Here is a 19,538-nt window from a genome sequence, read left to right as displayed (position 1 = left end):
TGCTAAACATATATCTGCTAATGGGTATGTGCACTTCCCCTGCAGGGACATGAATTCAGTGCTGCAATAGGCTTTTTCCATCCCAAGCAGCTCTGGCTGCAGATTCTGCTTATTTTTAGAGACAGTTTCAGCTTCAAAAAAATCACCAGACTCAAACAAACAGATTTCTTTATTGGGTGCTTACACCTAATATCACCTTAGATTAACCAAAGGGAATTAAAACAGTTTACTAGGCAGGTTTCCTTTCCTTATTTAATTTGTGCAGGTTGGGAAGTGAAATTCAAGGACTTTGCTCTCAGTTCAGCCATAAAAAGCCTGTCCTTCATGCTCCAAGTGCTGCCACAGGTGTAAGTTCAGACTAGTTGGATATGGGTGCTTCTTTTAAGGCAGCTGTTTGTGTTTATACTGGGAGCATCTACATGTTGCCCTACGATGATGTAGCTACATGCTACGTTGCTGTAGGGCGTGCTATGGTGATGTAGTGATCATGCGGGTCTACAAGTGACCGCTAGTTATACCGCTAGTTATACTGCCTACTTATAATGCACTGCTACGGCAACGTAGAAGAGAAATTTAAGCATGCGCCGTCCATACGACAGAGTACGGGCACCGTATTTTAATACTTCAAAAAGGCGCAGTAACAACATCGCCATACAGTGACATGTAGACATACCCATTAAAAATAATAATGCAGAAAAAATATTTTTTGAGATTCAGCATAAGCACGGTTGGATAAACTTTTAAGCAGATAGTAGTCACATTTATATGAGATGCTGACTGCACAGTAGCTCATTATTAATGCACAGTAGCATCACGTGGCATGAGATGCTAGTAGTAACGAGCTACCGCACAGTCAGCATCACCAGAAAGCCATCGGGGACGCTACTGAGCAGTAATCGGAGTTACTAGGCAGTCATTTAGTACTTGCATGCACAAGTACTAAATGTGTATGTAAGTACTAAATGATTGCACAGTAACAACAGCGCCATCAGCATCTCGTGTAGCTGTGATCACTATCTCTTTAATTACATTTCCTAGCCTGGATTCTCCACTGAGCTCCGCCACGAACTGGCATTGACATGCAAACTGAATTACAATTAGGTTTTTATGGTGTTTTATACCCACTTTGCATTGGTATAAGGGACTACACGGGCACAAATAGGCAAATAATCAGACGACTCTGACATTTAGCTCATCTGACTCACTTGAATGTGATCTCACTGATGCTCATGTACATCAAGAGGAATCCCACTGAAGTGGGTTCAGGTTACACGGGTGTGAGTTCAAAATCAGACCCTTCATTCCCTTTTGTGCCAGTGCATCTTGTACATAGGTGCCAAGACTTCTAAAGCATTGAGAAGAATGCCTTTCTTAGCATGTTTCTTTCCTTGTCTTACTGAAAGTCAATCTGATTGAGAGCCACAGAAATGCAACATCAGTTTTAGAGCTTTGGTATAAAATGTTCAAACTAACACACTGGTATAATCATTCATAGTGCATAATTCTGTGGGACGATTACTCAGGTAGCAGAAAATAATCCCATTTGTGTCTTGTCTCACAAAACACAATTCAATAACAAATGTTGTCCTTGGCCAGAGAAGAGAGCAGCAATGAATTCCTTTCTTCCGTAAAGGAATCCAAGTCTTAATTATTCATTTTAATGTACCACTCAGGTCCCTGCTCTCAGCATGACTTGTTCTTTCCAACCTTTTTATTTTTTTCAGGCAGAGCTGTCACCACTTGCCATCATTTAACATAGTTATTAGAGATGGGCCTGAAACAAACCTTTGGGGAGTTTGATTGGGAAGGTTGTGGTTAAAGCACCGGGCTGGGAGTCAGAAGGCTGGGGTTCAGCTGTGGTTCTGGCACAGACTTCCACTCTGACCTGAGACAAACCATTTAGACTCAGGGCTTATGGGTTGATTAAAAAAACAAAGCTTTTACATGACTGGCCCTTGTTTCTAGCTACCACTTCCATCCTTTTCCACACAATACACGCTTAGACTGTGGAACTCATTGCTACAAGAAATCACTGAGACCAGGAACTTACTAAAATACATAAAGGGATCTGTCATTTATAAACACCCAGAAAAAAGCACAATTAACACTCTTGAACTTTCTAGAGATTTAGGGCCTTGTTACACCGTGATTTTGGGCGGCTCGAGGAGCACTTAACTCCTCAATTGTCCACGCATTAACTTCTGAAACTACTTTTAAGCACTCCTTAGGGAGCTCAAAGTGAGGCCACTCTAGGGCAGGATTGTTACACTGAGGTAGAGATGCTCTAGGAAACACCTGATGCCCCACCTGCCCTCTTCCTCTGCTGGCCTGAATTAGGCCCATTGCCCCCCTCCTCCCCTCCCTCCCTCCCACCAGACGAGCAGCAGCCCAGCAGCACTGGCACCTGGGAAGGCAGGTGAATCCTTCCTTGCCTGTGCCTCTTGGACAGACAGCAAAGGCAACCACAAGTAAGTAATGCCCTGGGGGCGGGGGGAGGCAGGAGGCAGAGAGGAACCCCTCGGGGCAAGGAGGGAGCAATGGGGAGAGCCCCAAGGGAAAGTGGGGAGCCTGGAATAGGAGTGGAGGTAACCTCTCAGTCGCCCAGGCCCCTGCTGGCCTATATAAGTGCCTGCTCCAAAACTGAGCTAGCACTACCATCCCATCAACATTTGTGCAGCTCAGTGTAAGGTGTAACAAGGCCCTCAGTCACTCCGTAACTATTAACTGATGAGGCAGAGACTTAATGCTGTGGCTATGTTATCCCACCTATGTTTCCTTTAGGGGTCTTGCATTCTCCTCTGAAATGCCTAGTATCCATCATTGTTTGGAGCAGGATACTGGTCTAGACAACTTCAAATTGACCCAGTCTGGTGATCCCTCTGTTACTGCTAAAGATCTGGGTGTTTATTTAATCTATTCATCCTTTCCTTGCTGTTTATTTATTCCTATTTAGTTTGGACCTTGTTCTTTGAGGCCTGGTGCCTTGTATCTCTGAATGGACGTCATACAGATGAGCTTATGGGTCCTGTTATCACAACAGTTAGGATCCACACTGACCTTTTACTGCTGTAGCCTTGCTATCTGGAATTTTTGCACAGACATCTTGAAGCTTTCCCTTCTGAATACCGGACAGTGGGTCACTTGAGGATAACTAGCAGGTGTTTTGGGTTGAGGTGACAGGATGAGTTAGAGGGAGTTTAGTGGGTATGCATTCTGTACAGGAGCACTTCATAATGTTTGGGCACAAGATGCACTCTCTCTACTTGGTGTAGAGCCAAAGCCCTCCTGACTTGTAGCAATGCTCCCTAATAATCTGCTTAAAATGTTCTTTTGCAGTTACAGAGTTTTAGGTGACGGCAGCTCTGTCTAACACAATTTTTAGAAACACCCACATTCACAATGAGACAATGTAGTAAAAAAACACATGGGTTGGGCACGGCATACCAGTCTTTCACGGCTTGTTTACACAGCTTTCCAATCACAAGAAGCATCAAAATGAAGCATGGCTTCAACTCCATGCACATTACAGTCCAAAATATGTAATGTAGCTGCCTCAGCACTTGCTGAATACAGGCCACCTATAACTGTAAATGCAAGGGATACGCGCACACACACGCACACACACACACACACACGCATATATATATATAGCTAGTGTTTCAGGGCCTTCAGGGCAGACCGGTTAGCAGGGCAGGGCTGTAGAAGACAATCTGTCAGATGTCTGGCTGCAGCAGAGTGGCGAATGGCATAGCACAAGTGTCTAATTAGGAAAAAAGCCCGAGGCCACATAATTGTCATGTCCCTCAGGTCATGATTCCCAGAGCTAATATTTCAGGCTCTTTGCAAACTCAGGCAGATATTTTTATATCAGTTTACATTTGGTTTACCTATAACTGTAAATGCAAGGAACATACACACACGCACATGCACACTCCCTCCCGAGTTAACAAGGAGGCTATTGCTTGGCTTCGCAGATTTGCATTCGCTAAGTAAATAAATAAAACTTTGCCTAAATCAGAGCAGGGGATAAGCCTTTGAAAAGCCTTTACTTTGTCAGTAAAGACAAGTTGCAATTTTGAAGATAAATTTCTTAATGATTCTATTTCCCTGATCATCATCACTGAGAAGAGTGACAGTGATGGTGATCAGGGACGTGGAAACTGAGAGGAGACTAAAAGAGCATATCTATCTATCTATAGCTATCTATCTATCTAATTAGCTAGCTATTCTTTGCATTTATAGTGATAAGTGAACCAAATGTAAACTGATATAACAATATCTGTCTGAGTTTGAAAAGAGCCTGAAACATTAGCTCTGGGAGTCATGACCTGAGGGACATGACAATTATGTGGCCTCAGGCTTTTTTCCTAATTAGACACTTATGCTGTGCCACTCGCCACTCTGCTGCAGCCAGACGTCTGACAGATTGTCTTCTACAGCCCTGTCCTGCTAACCGGTCTGCAGCAGCCTCTTGCTCTCTGCCTCATTAACAGGATCCCACTGCATGATCCCTTTGTTGGTTGGCAGAGCCAAGCAGCAAGGGGTTAGAGAGGTGAAGATGAAGTCTAGCTGGGAGAGGAGTGAGACAGAAGTATAGACTGCCTAGAGAAAAGAGCAGTGAAGGTCAAGAGAGTTGGTACATGAGCTGCTGAACCTGGTGACATATTCCCTCCTCCCATAGTATGCAAGGAGGGCCAAGCTGCAGGAATATCATCACAGGACTAAGACCCAGCAAATGGAGCAAAGTTGCCTCTGAAAAAAACCTCTCTGAAAGCAACCCCCATTCTCCTCAGAAATAACTATTAATGAAAATAATCCCCGATAGTCTATATTTACAAATTGTAACTGTACCTGTTTGATGGGAATAGGGGTATGTGGGAATGTATGATATTTAAGTGATATTTATAATATTTATGTATGATATTTGTGGGAATGATATATGTGGGAATATGTATGTTATAAATAATATATAACATAGATATATATATGTATGTGTGTATGTATGTGTGTATGATTTATGTATGACATAGGTGGGGAATGTATGATATTTAAGTGATGATACCTAGTGTATTGTACACTAGGTTGGTAACACTACCTATTATTAAAATTGTCTAGTACTTCTCATTATTTATCACAGGTTATTAAATGTTATTTTCAATTGCTTTGCCAAGCTTTAACCACATAAGCTGAAAATGTCTGTACCAAGTGTCTGCCTCACACTGAATTTTCTTGGAAAATGTCAGCCAAAATGGGACTCCTATTTCTGGGAATGAGAAGGTGGGGAGGGGGGATGTTGTTCTGCACGTAGTAAAAGAAATGGTCTGGAAACATATTTGTGAAGACCTGTAGTGCCCCCATGCTTTGAAGCAGGAACACTGTGTTTAGCAGGGTGGCGGCTTTAGGGACAAAAGAACTTTACGGACATCTTTGTGCACCTCTAGGGCCTCAGTGCTAGCTCATCCTGCACTTGTGGAGAGATACAAACAGTGCTGCATATCACCATGGAGTGTCCCCTCTACAAACTGAGAGGTGGATTAATAACTTTGAACTCAGTTAACGGGGAGGCTATTGCTTAGCTTCGCAGATTTGCATTTGCTAAATAAATAAATAAACCTCTGTCTTAGGGCAGGGGATAAGCCTTTGAAAAGCCTTTTGTCAGTAAAGACAAGCTACAGTTTTGCAGTTAAAGTCCTTAATGACTCCATCTCCACTAGGCATGCTCTTATGGCTAAGCAGGACTTTTCCTAACTGTGACTGTGACTGTGGACTGCAGCAAGCTGTATGGGGTCTGAACACTTCAATGGGGGGCTTGTTTTAGCCCAGGCAGCATAGGAGAAAGGTACCCAATTCAAATGAAGATGGGCATGAGACAGAGATGGGGATGGAGCCTGGGAGATACTTGCTTTTATAACTTCAACTGTGGGTTTTTCATTGTTTTTTGGCGCAATGATTATGGAGGACATGGAATGGGGTTTACTGCTGCAAAACATGGTCTCCTTTTGTTGCAGGATGCAGAGGCTCTTGCCTATATTTCTCAGTTTGCTATTAGTCTCACTGCAGAGAAGGAAATGCAGCTAGAGACTTTTGCCAAGTTGGTGTCAATCTGGGTTAAGCCAAAACCCACAGCAATAAAACCCCTACGGTGAGAGAGTGCTTTCTGTTCAGTCCTGGGCCTCCGGTGAAGTTTTCTCCTTCACTCTTCTGCCCCTAGCCCTGCTGCAGTGCAACAAATGTAATAGTTTGTTACAGAAAAAGTTAAAGTAGATTCCAGCAAAGTGTCCAAAACAATCCAAAGCTGGAAAGCATTTTTGTATCCATGCAGGCAGCAGCCAGGATGCCAGTGTCTGTGGCTAGTGAGTGGAGGGAGTACAAGGCATGTATAAACTCAGGTGAAGGACACCTCAGACAGAAATTGGCTACCACAGGGCCTACCTAAGTACCAAAGAATGCATCAATTTTCAGCTTGAATATGCAGCTGTGGTTCACACGGTCTCTGATAAAAACATGAGGAAAATGCCTTTTTCATTACTCTGCCATAAGCTGAAACACCTGGAGAGAATCTGGTCAAGGTTTCAATAGTGACTAAAATTAATAATTCCTGCTATACATTGGCAATGGTTGAGAAGGAAACCCTGGATGTACTTGTGTATCACTGAATGACTGAGGCATCAATGTTATCTGCCTAGAATTAAAAAAAGGCAAATGCAATCCACAGATGTATCTGGCAAGGAATTTCTGGTGGCAATAGGGAAATATTAATACTATTGTATAAAATCCCAGGGGAAACTCACCGAGAATACAGTAAACAGTTTTGATCACTCATGTTCAAGGCTGACATGAGACTGGAGCAGGCATAGAGAAGAGTTACGGTGCCGATGATCGGGGAAATGGAAACTGAGTTATGAGACGGTACTAAAAGAGCATGTCTTGTTGATCTTAGTAATAAAAAGGAGGAGGGGAGGGGAGGCATGCTCCCTATAAATGCCTCTTGGAATACACCAGAGGAGGGAAAAGAACTATTTAAGCTATAAGACAATATTGACCCAAGAAAGAATGAGTATAAACTGACCAGGAATGACTTGGGAGTTGAAAGAAAGTTTCTAACAAGTAAAGGAGCTTCTTTTGAAGAGGGGTCGTTGGAGCAAAAATCCTAACCAATTTTAAGATGGAGTTGGACCAGTGTATGAAAGGAAGTATACAGCATGGCAGCTTGTACCAGTGGGAGGTGGCACTTGATGTCCAGTCCAGAGTCCATAGAAACCAAACTGCCATTGAATATAATGCAGTGTTTTAGCGTCCTGAAATGACCATGAAGCAGACTTTCCAGGCTTGCTGTGCCAGCTGCCATGCTTTTATTTTTACAATTTATCCTTGTATTTATTGCTGTTGTTGCTCCTGCTGTTGTTATGCTCCTTGAAAGAAGGCAGGGCCAAGTGGCGCATTTAGAGGCTAACTGGTTAGCAGCCTCTGAAGATACTGCCTTGCCCTGCCTTCTGCGTGACTTCAGAAAAACACAGCTAACTATCTACTCCTTGAAAAAGAAACCAAAGCTTCCCTTTAAAGTTTTATGGTGAAAGAGAACGCTGAGCAAGCCACTGACCGAGCCATGCTATGAAACTGGACAGCTCTTGGACGACTGTCCAGTTGGCCAGATCTTGGATGACGACTCCCCTTATCGCTCTTCAGAAGCCAGCAACTTACCCCAGAGCAAAGGCGGCATCAAGACGAGGGAACTGAACCCAGGGTCTCCTCGCCTAGTCCTGAGTATGTGCTGAGTGACGGACTTTCTGATGCCAATGGAAACTGAGGTCCTAGTTCTCCTCTCACTTACACTCGAGTCCACCAAGACTAGCTTCATGGAAGTGGAGGCCCTAGTTGAGAGCAGCTAAGCTAAGTGAAAGGAGAGATTCAAGCCATGAGACACCATGGAAAGAAAAATATGGAAGCCTGTTTTGATGTAGGCAAATGTGTGGCCATTGCACCGCGGCAGAAAAACCAAGACATTGAGCCAACGGCAGCACAGAGGGTTGTGGAAACATCCCGATAGACCAGTTCCTTTGGGGCTACACAGAGGCTTTACCTCAAAGGGACCCTGGAAGCTGTCACACGTCCTCCTGGGGCCCACCGAACCTGGCTGGCGTGGAGACAACCGGGAGGTGGTGGGAAAGAGATGAAGAAGGAACAGTGTGCAGACTCGATAAGAACTGTTTGTTGCGATTAAGTGGCTGCGATTCCTAGAAAGAGAAGGAGGAGGAGAACACATGGGCTTCCATGTGTCACTCAGGGCTGCCAGCTACTTTACTGGCCCAAATTCTTCTGATCAGGGTACTCTCTCTCCCTCTTTCTTTCAACCTGTTTTTCATTTACTTTCGTGGCATCTCTGACTGTGACCTCAACTCAATCTGGTACTTAGGGGGGGAAAAAAAAAAGCACAAAAAAAAAAAGTCCTTTAAAAAAAATCATATTCTATTTAGCTTGGTTAGTTTTGAAGCTTCAGCAGAAGAAAGATTAACCTTTTCTGCCTAACTTAATGAAAACAAGGAGTAAGTCTGTATGGATAAATAAATATATGTGTGGGTACGGAGCAGGCACGATCGTGTTACAGCCCCAGTGGAGCGGTAATGGGGAACAGGCACATTCCTGCAGAGCAGCTCCCAATTCCCTATTCGTTTTCAAGGAAAGAAAAACAGAACAGCATGTCAGAGACCCTAATAGGCACAAATGGCAGGGCCCAGGGGAGGCAGTGGGGGCCCCGTCAGGACTTCTGTCCCCAGTGGTGACCTTCGGAGTGGTGCCAATAGAAGCAAATGCAGAAGGAGGTTGATTCCACTTTGCTCCTACCTAGTTTCATTGCTGATTTCAGGAAACACATGGCATGTGGAGTCCTGTTACGTTGTCATATTTTTTAGTGCTTTTTGCACCCTACTCTCCCTCCAGACGTCTGCCTCAGGGTGTTAGGGCCACTACAAGGAGTGCAAAGGAGGGAGAGTTTGTGAGCAGGAGCTGTGCTCCAGTTTGCCTGACGTAGTATGTGCAGAAGGCAGGGCTGAGAGCTGCCCATGGGCAGTCAGCTGCATCTGAGTGCAGGCGGCTTTCAGATCAGCCAGGACGGGTATTTCTTGGGACAATGGGTTCCATGGTCACTTGTCAGAAATGAATGGTATGGACTTCAGTCAGTGGAGACAAGCTGATTTACAGCAGGATACGGTCTGCTGTTGGAAAGAAGGCAGGGCCAAGTGGCGCATTTAGAGGCTAACTGGTTAGTAGTACAGCAGGATCTGGACCTGTTGTCTTACACGCTGGTGATGCCGTATTAAGGCAACATACTGCTGCACCTGTCCTGTTGAGCTTCACAAACAGGACTTGCTAATAACAATTAGACCCTACTCATATTCTGGTAGTACCCAAACTGAGTCAGTCTCCTTTGGTGTAATCAGGGAAATCTGTCTCCAGTCCCAGAGACCCTGTAGTCTACAGCACCGTCCCTTTGTCCTGGACTGTCACAAAGTGCTGTACACACTCAATAAACCAAGAACTACTCTACTTGCACCCAGAAATGCAGCCAGTTCTAGGCTTAAATGCAGAAAGTACTTAAGACCCTGTCCTTGTGAGTAAGTCGTAATCTCTCCGGACTTTAACTCCATGTTGACAAAATGGGGATAATAGCACTTTTTTTCTCCCACCCATTGACTATTTAGATTGTAAAACCTGTAGAGTAGGAACTGCCCTCAACACCTGTAAGTAGAGGACCTACATGATATAGCAGCAAGAATAACAGCAGCAAAAACAACAATGATGATGGTAAGAATAAGAATAATAGGCTCCAAGTTCCACTGGGCCCTCGAGACTTCCACTAGTGACTGAAGACTCCATTTGTAAATGACCAAATTTCAAAAGCGACACTTTCCAATTTGATCCGAGCAGTTAAAGAGTAAGTGCCTTTAAGGGCTAAGACAAGCTGGATATTGTCTGACCACACCTGACTGGCAGGGTAGAATGAAGGCCTGAACTATTCTAATCAATAGAAGGAATTTATTTGAATGCACTGAAATGTCTCCACATATTGGCATCCAGGTTGCAGTTAATTGCCAAAATGAATCCCTTCAAAAGACCTATAATCTACCTTAGGGTTTTCTATTGCATCCATCACTATTGTACCTAAGCCCTATGGATATTTGCTCATCGCGGCTGTTTGTATAATCAAAGGACAACATGTTTGGAAGAGTCCCAGCTTGTGCCCTGGCAATGGTGACCTGAAGGTACAGCATTGTGAAGAAAGGGCTCTGCCAGCATCTCCATCTTGGTCCCCCAACACACCACTGACTAGACAATATGAATCTATCCTGTATGCAATGGCAGAGTAGAGAGCTAAGGGACTTAATCGGATTCTTCCTTTCTTTATACTCATGTTTGGTGTGCAATGGGAAGCAGGGAGCTGGCTCTTCCAATTTCCTTGAGCTCCACTGTACAGCACATTTACACCAGGGAAACCTACACTGATTATCTAAATGGATGTAAAACAGAACAGCGTCTGCAGTGGATGAAGAGGTATTCCAAGGTGGCTCCTTGCAGTCAGCAATATTATAGTGCTTTGACTTTACACAGTGAGAAAGAAGCAATAGCTTGTTTGCCTATAGCAAACAACTACCTCAGGACAGCTGCACACACGACACATACTCTGGTGTAGTTTTACTGGTGTAGTTATTCACTGATTCCCCCCAGGGTAATTCTAGACCATATTCAAGCAAGTCACATTGGAAGAGGGCTATACATCATGTGTCTGTTCCTTGCTTATACTGTTGTAAAGGCTGACCGCTGCATTGTAGAAGTGTTGCATGTACAAGTCCTTAGCCATCACTAGGGGTTACCTGGGGTCTCTTCGCCAGGGGTCCTTCCTGAATTATGGGGAAGTCCACTGACTTGAGGACCAGCCCTGTAGCTCCTCATGCAATTTCAACACTGGGTCCAACATACCAACTCACTTGCTGCAGAATGCAACCCGGGACCTTTGATCTAGCAAGAGAAAAGGATGGAGCCTGCCAGACCATGCGTTGCCAATCCCTGATTTTCAACTCTGTTGATCACACACGCTAATCATAAACTTTTTACAGCAAAATTTTCCACTGATTTAATCCACTGTGGGACATTGCTAACTGGGTGCCAATCAGCGCAGAATTGAGTCTTTAGCATGTAAAGAATCCTTCTCTCCACAAACACACCCGAGCCTCAAATACCAATCTAGTGCGGGGGGGACATTTCCTAGAAAGAAACTCAGAGTGTGTAATTAATCTCTAAAAACATGATTACCCTAGGCAATTTGTCAAATCAAATTACTGTAAACCTATGCCGAAAAGCAATCAGCTGCTCTCTGCTTCACTTCCCCTTGCACTTTTTGGATAAGTGGGATTTTTGTAGCTCTGTGAGATCAGAAAATTAGTTCTATAGTGTCACCATTGTCTTCCCCCCCAACTCCTGGCCCCTTCTTAAATTTCATGGCTCAAAGCCGGAGAATGGACTAATCACATGCCAGAGTTCAGTACTGTCAGCAGGGACTGATTTAAAGCAGCAGCTCTTTGTCCGACCCAATTTATTTGGGATACAGGAGATACTGTCCTAGGCTGATATTTGCAGTGTTACTAATAATTCTGCAGGCCAGAATTTTAGCAGCGCTCAGTACTCCCAACTCAGGGCAGATCTGTAGCATGCTGGCGGATGAGTACTTTTGGAAGTCTGCCCCCAATGGAACAGACCAAGTATGAACTCTTCCCAATCATGGGCATCTAATTCTCTCAGAGGATGCCAGCTATCACGATTCCACTGAAGTCCATGAAATTCTGATAATAAATGGAACTGTAACAAGTTACACTGGCCCTGTGGCTATTTGGAAGGAGTGCATAATAGGCACTACCCACAAGCAAGTCATTTGAAACAGGAAAGACTAGTGAATACAGTTGCAAATAAAAGCATGGAGATGGTTTGCTAGGATTTTCAGGAAACTGTTGACCCTGATCTTGCCAATTTTTACATGTGTTTTCCTTTACTGATATGAGTACTTGTACTGAACTCACAAAGATAAAGTGAAATAGGTACATATGTTTGTGCTAAGTTTACTGACACTATCATTTCTGAAATTTCTGTGAATCCTAAAAAGCATTAGTATAGACGTTTGTTTAGTTTGAAAATTCCTGCCAGGAAATATGCTATGCATTTTTATCTCTTTATAAAATTTGCCACCATCCAAGGCATGTCATATGATTTATGTGACCAACTGCATGCGCCATAACAACACAACTGAATATCAGACAGCTCTCAAAGAACCCCCGAAGTGGAAATCCCCCAGCCCAAACTTACAAATACAAGAGAATGCATGCGAGTGCAGGACCATAACGTCTTATGGTCAGTCTCTCATGAGAGAAAGTTACCTAGTTTCCCAACTTCCCTTGCTTTTGCCATTACCCACTTCTCCATTCCAGCCTTTCTTCCCTTCCAAAAATTTCCAGGGCTCTTTAACCTTTTAAAATAAAGAAATTAGGTATATCGTTACCCTTCCCCAGAAATTAGCTATAGTGAACGCAATTGGATAGTATTGCTTTAAATGGTATAAAAGCCCGATAGTGCCCCAATATCTGCTGTGTAAGGTAACACCAGAAACTTGCTGGTGCAGTTGTGTCTGAACATACATACTGAAAGGCCTTGCACATTGCACATCACTGGTGAACAGAGTTATCTGAACCTCACCCATCAGGTTCCTTCATATTGGGCATGTTGGGTAAAGAACAAAATACAGCACCATTAGACTACATTCCTCTGATTTCCAGCATCCTCGTGCACTGCAGATACTAAATGGGCTTTTTAGTGACAGGGATGTTCACCACTGTTAATGGCTGAAAGGTTTATATAAAGTCTTTAGAGCAACAGTGTAATTCAGCCCTCATTTGAAAATGCTAATTGGCCAGGACTCTGCCCTCTTTCAGAGTTCTGCATGAAAAAAAAATGTGTCAACTAGACCATTATTTTCCCTTTGGCTCTCCCAAGAGAGACAGCTAGTCTGACTAACTCCCTCGGAATAATATGGATCGATTCTGTAAGGTACTGAGCACTTTGGATCTGATCCAGCAAAGCACTTAAGACCATGCTTATCTTTCAGTCGAGCACAGAGTTCCACAGGTTAATTGTGCATTGTATGAAAAAAGTATTTCCCCGTATCAATTTCACATTTGTTGGCTTCCACTTTGACTGAAAATCTCCCATTTCCTTTGCCATCAGTATGGGTGAACAGAAGGGCTACCTTCTGTCGATCATTTGTTATTTTGCCTAGGCCTTTTACTCTTGTCAACATCTATGCTTAGTGGTCTCCTATTAATGGCAAACCAACTCAGCCTTTTCTATCCTTCTTCACATGGAACATTTCCAGCTTTCTTCTCCCCTCACCATGCATTGTATCCAACCATTGATGTTCCACTGGAGTGATGTTGTAGTGATGGTGCAGGAAATACAAGAGAGGCAGAGGCAAGGAATTTCATGCGGGATGTCTTTTTATTGGACCACCTGCATGGTTGGGATGGTCTTAGGCAAACTTGTCTAACTCCATCCCACTCATGAAGATGCTCCAATAAAAGATGCCACTCACAGAAAACTCTGCCGCTTGCCACTGTCCTATTTTCACTGATGCATACTCTCCAATATTGCACATCACTCAGGATCTTACTTGGAACTAACACCTTGTTTCAGTGTGGATTTTACCCTCAAAGGGTGCATCCCCATGAAAGGGAACGTGTGTTTCCCCGGGGACAACTAGCTGTGGTACATATTGTGCTGCTGCTAGCTGGACCCAGGCACGCCCCTGCATGAGCGCTCTGGTGTGCAGCAGATTGCCCTCGGTCGGGTAGGGGAGGCTGGGGCAGCACCTGGGATCCTCCCAGAGCAGCAGCAGTCCAGCTGCTTGGAGCCTAGCCGGGAGCTGCAAGATCTAATTTTGCTGCCATGCTGCAAATATGCAGCGCAGCGAACAGACTCATGAGTGTTTTGAGGTGCCATAAACTGAGTGTTCCCACTTGTGGGAATGCGGCCAAAGGTTTCAAAGCACAGAACAAAAGTCGTTAGCATTGTTCATACAGTGATAGCATTAAAAAACCCTAGCCAAGGTATGGCTCCAGTTGTGCTATATACATATCACCCCTGCTTTAAGAACCCCCAGTCTAAATAAAGACAACAAAGTATGAGAAGAAGCAGGAGAAATGACATGTTCAAGGCTATGCAGAGGTGTGTGTTAGAGGTGGACATAAAACCCAGGGCTCCTGGGTTCTAGAAATTTAACCAATAGAGACTATGCTGCCTGATACCTTTTTCATGTCCTAAATATCATTAACCCCATTTTGCAGACTGAAGGATGGAGGCAGTGAGTGGAAAAGTAACCTAATCATATGGCAGGACATAGTGGCAGAGGCAGAAAAGTAGTTCACACTGAAAAGTAGATCACACTGACTCAGAAACCGAAGCAAATCTGTGGTCCTGAGACTGCCTTCAGCATAAGGGTCTTATCTGAGGTTGGTGGCCCATCTATATATTGCTGCTTAGGGGGAGTCTGTCTCACCAGAGAGGAGGAAGTGCAGAAGACCATATTTTCCTGCATATTATATGCATCTTTCTCCCCAAAATCAGTCCTCCAAAATTGGGGTATATGTCTTAAGCAGGGAAGCTGATCTTTCTACCAGGAATAGAAGCACCCACTTTGATTCCTGCTGAGCAGTGTCTGTGCTATGGGGGATTCTGAGCATGCACAGAGTACTCACCGGCCAAAGACTGCTAAGAGTCAACCAACTCAAACATCTCCATGACATGAATGATACCTGTGGCATTTCCTTTCAGGCAGCTAGAGGAGTCAATTGATTTAACGGCTCATTGCTCTTCACATCACCGGTGTTGACAATCACCTCTCCTTTTTACTGATCTTGATGCTCCACTAGTCAAGCTAAACTTTCTTCTGGCAATTTTGCTGTCTACTAACAGCTCCTGGTTTTTTTTTCTGTTCCACAGTCTTGCAGACCTTTTAGCTCTGTCTCTGATCTACACAGCCAGAACTCAAGAAAAATCTGTTTTTTTCTTTATTCTGCCTTCGCAAAAACAAACAAACAGGTGCGCATTTGATCCCGAGGCATGCTGTATACAAGAAAATAGGGTATCGTTCATGTAGTGGGGATGTTTGAGTCGTTTGGCTCTCAGCAGTCTTTGGCAGGCGAGTGCTCTGTGCATGCCCTCGTAGCACTGATCGTTCATAGACGGCTTCAAGGTCTGATGGAGATGCGTTGCAGCTAGCAGCAGAGCAGTATCTTACTATTTAGAGACAGGAGAAGAGAGAGGCCTGGAAGAAGCCAAGCAAGATTACCCCAAGCAGTAAATGGATTCAGCAGCTGTTCCAACACCCGTGCAGATGAGCGAGTGTGCGCCTGGTGGTGAGCGACTGGAGGTAGAACAGCAAAGTTATCACTTCCCTCCTTTCTCTGAAGACAAAAATAGAATCCAAGCATTGCTTGAGACCTGGGGCTATGTCAAGAAGATAAGGAGAGTCTCCCCCTTCCCCAGTCCCTTGCTTCCTTATAAAGTCTGGAATAAAAGCCCTGTCAGTTCCCGCTATACTCCCCCAACCCCAGATACCAAGCGTGGGATGCTGACATTTAGCAGGAGGGAAAAATTACCCAAACTAGCCCACTTTCCCTCTCCTTCCATCGCCTGGAAAAATGTCATAAAACAAAGTGAAAAAAAAAAGCCCTCCAAGGGCTGTGGAAAGAACATGTGGAGAAGGGTGAGTCAGGCTTGCTCACAGCGCAAGGATCACCGTGCCGCAAGGCAGAGGTGATTCACCAACAAGAGAGCAGGGAGAGAAAGCTGTGTCCAAACGGGAGGAAAAAAAGCATATGGGATGGGTCTGAGGTGCCCGTCCTCTCTCTGAGACCACCAGAACTGACTACCTTGCCAGTCCTTCATCAGCACCAAGATGATTTCCTGGTGCTTGCTTTGCTTCACATGAACATAGGTGAAGGGGCTAGATGCCACCCCTGAGCTCAAGCCCTGCTTCTTTTTCCACTTTCCTCACTTCCCTCCAAGCCCCTCAGGTGGAAAGCACCTCCCAGCCCCATTCCTGTCACTTCATTTCCTCAACCCTCCACTCTGCCTGCTGCAGACCATAAAAAATGCCTTCAAGGAGATGAGAAAAACAGGGCCTGTCTAGGAGCTTTGTAGATTTTGGGGAGGCCTTTTTGAAAGCTCTTAGAAATGGAAGCACATTACCCTAGTGGATGTCCATGGGTGGGGGTTGATCTTCAGAGAAATATCAGCTCCCCGTGAATGTCTATCTTAGGCCATTTACTAAATCACCCTCTTCAACCAGTAGCTGTTCTTTTTATCTAAACACACGCTCTCATACTCCCTCCTTTTAGGGATTTTTTTTTTTTTAATACGAGGGAGGGAAACCTGGTTCTAAAATTAAATCCAATGAATAAATAAATAAATAAAAATAAAACAAAATCCCTCTCTCTCTAAAGTCCCACAATGAAAGCAAAGCTGAAGCTGTAAATTTTTTTTCAGCTTGGAAAACTCTCCCAGTCAATTTTTCCTACTGTTTAATCCCCGCTTAGAGTTACACCATGTGAGTAAACACATTTTATAAGGTTCTAATTCATATCTAACCCATACAGTTTATAGCTTTACTATACACACACACACACACACACACACATGTGTGCGTGTGTGTATGTATATGTATATATGTATACACACACACACACACACACAATAGCCAAGACTCCCTCCTGCGCATCTCAGAGCAGCAGTTTTGATCGATCTGACGTGTTGGGCTAGGAAAGGAAGGCTGGCTTACCTAGGTGTGAGTTAGCAGAGCTGTGGAGTTATTTCCATTCCAGATTCTGTAACCTCCTTTGTAATAACTAATTAGCCAGCCTCATTAAGGGAGCAATAGGGGAGTGGGAGCATCCGTTGCTCAGCCTCTGTAAGGATGAGGACCGCTACTGCACAGCAAGCTGTCTGGAGAAAAGTTCCATTGTCTGAATGCAGAGAGGGAGCCAGACCCATGGAGGGGCAATGGAAATACGTGACGGTTTAGCAACTGCATTCCAGTGGCAGGAATTCAGGCAAATGTGCCACCTCCCTTCAAAGTATAGGTTGTTATTAGCAGGGATTTGGTTTTTCCGCTTGCTGCAGAAAAATGTGGATTTAATCATTTGAAGGAAAAAAACGCAGATTTTCTACCTTTAAGGAGAAAACTGTGGGAAACTACAAATTTCCCCTTGCAGACTGACAGCCTTCTAGCCCGCAAACAGCACCATATGCGTATGCATGCACATATGCGTGTGGCGGCCTACAGCCGGGCAAGGTGGTGGGAGAATCCTTGGATGCTGGATGCAGATAAGTCTATAGGGGGGCTGAGGGTAGCAGGGCCAGGGCGGGGGGGGCTGGGAACGGAGAGGTGTGTGAGTCTGTGTGTGTGCCTGTGTGTGTGGGAGGGATGTATGTAGGGAGGGATGGGTCCCTTCTGGCACTGGGGTAAGGTGTTTGAGCACTGAGACTGTGGCAGGGCAGAAGGGTGTAGGGGAAGGCTCCTGCTTCTCCAGCAGGCAAAGGGGTGGGGGGTGTTTCGGGGGCACCGTGGAGCTACATGCTTGGGCTGGTGGCACCAGGGCTGGAGCCTGTGCTTGCAAAGATGGGGTGGCTGGGAGACACTGCCCGGTGCAGTCCATGGCCAGGCCACCTGGCAGGGTGCAGGAGCTCCAGGCTAGGGTGGGGGGTGCCACAGGCCTCCCCTCCTCCTCTCTCCAGCCTGTGCCAGGGCCACACTTGCTCCACCACTGCCTGCACATACATGTCAGAGCTGCCACAGACACCACAGTCTGGGCCCAAGTGAGACAGGGGCAGCTGGGAGACCCTTCTGGCAGGGCTGGGGGGGCAGGAGGCTGCGGGTCAGAAGTGAGGGCACCAGCAGGACTAGGGGGCTGTCGGTTGGGAGTGAAGAGCACTAGCATGGCCTGGGGGCTGTGGGTTGGGAGTGAGGGGCATCGACAGAGCCTGGGGGCTGTGAGTTGGGAGTGAGAGATTTTGCAATTTTTAAACAGAGAAAACGAGGATCCCTGCTATCAGTCACCTCAATAACTTACATTTTGGTACTGGCAAAATCAACTGGACAGACAGGGACAGGGACTGGAATCCTTCGTACATCAGTGGAACAGACATATAATGGTCAGAAACATTGGGAGCTTTGTACCAATGCCCAGACTACGTGCCAGCCTCAGGAAGGTGGTCAGAGGCAGCAGCTCTGGGCTGTCAGAAGGGTAGTTCTATCACCAGGCCTCACCCCTGCCATGTTTTTTCTGCCACATCCACCTCCAGTAGGGGTGTGATGCGACTCTGTCTTGCAGACGCTTGTGGTTACAGGGGTAGGTACAGCTCCATATCTGGAGTCCTAGCCAAGACACTCTTAGGCATTGTGTCTTTACCACTCCCAGGACAGAATCAGACGATTCTCTCACTGTTAAATGAAGTGTTGGGTTATTGTACCCTGTTGATCCATTCATTCCCCTTGCCTCGAAGGGCTGGCTGGGTTTGGCAACTGTAATTCTTCTCTCTGGGAGTGTGTGATGATGAGCAATTAATGAAAGCAACCCAACAGCTTTGTTACAACAAAGTATTGTTTAAACTTAACAACACGAGTTACTCATAGCACCGGGGGGGGGGGGGGAGCCCCCCTCACCGGACACAACAAAACAGATTTAAAAGCAACAGTCTATACCTAGGTCTTATCTTACCTATCTTGCCTAGAGGCTTGTCATTCCTCATACCAATCCAGGGCTTCCTCATGGAAGGAGAAGAGAAAAGGGCAATCCCACATGGGAGAGAGAGAAGTCTCATCTGATGCAAATCAGCACTGTGCCACTGGGGAACTTCAGGGCTTTCTACATGTTGAGACCCTGGCTCAGGAATGTGTTATGTGTGCTTTATTTACCGTAAGTAGAAATGTAGCTCTTACAGAGACAACTTGGGAACTTTTCTAGGCTCTGGGTAGTAAGGACTGGAACTTTTGCTTGTAAAACTTTCACTCCTGGATAGCCACTTCCCTGAACCTTACTTCTTGCAAGGATGTGCTTTCACTTTCTGTTAGTAAACAAGGGTTACCATACATCTGGGTTTTCCTGGACATGTCCTGCCCCCCTGTCCTCGTGTCTGGTCGGGTTTTTAAAATGAGAGCAAATGTACCAGGACCATTTAGAAGCATGCATTACAAGCCAACCCAACTCCTTGGTCATACTCTTTTCATATCCATCATCCTTGCCTCTGTTGCACATGCCTTTTTTGTATTGTTACTGGGCCAGATTCACAGTTGTGTTTAGTGACATGAGTTGCATTTCAATGATTTATACAAAGGTGAGGTCCAGTATTTCCAAATTAGGGCTTTTATTCTGCAACATTCACAGGATTAAATCTCCTGTCATGAGGTCCCACTGAAATCAAGCATCGATGGTTGCATAGCT

General features: G+C 45.1%; 1 protein-coding gene across 2 annotated transcripts in view; it reads right to left on the bottom strand.

Annotated features, from left to right (window-relative positions):
• Positions 1-19,538, bottom strand: part of ASTN2 (astrotactin 2) — a 598,062-nt gene that overhangs the window by 55,074 nt on the left and 523,450 nt on the right. The gene's annotated exons all lie outside the window — the stretch shown is intronic.

Source organism: Crocodylus siamensis, chromosome 11 (assembly GCF_052110815.1).
Source record: "Crocodylus siamensis isolate JL-2025a chromosome 11, ASM5211081v1, whole genome shotgun sequence".
Lineage (NCBI taxonomy): Eukaryota > Metazoa > Chordata > Crocodylia > Crocodylidae > Crocodylus > Crocodylus siamensis.
The sequence above is the reverse complement of the archived record's forward strand: the minus strand, read 5'-3'. Positions and strand labels throughout refer to the sequence as shown.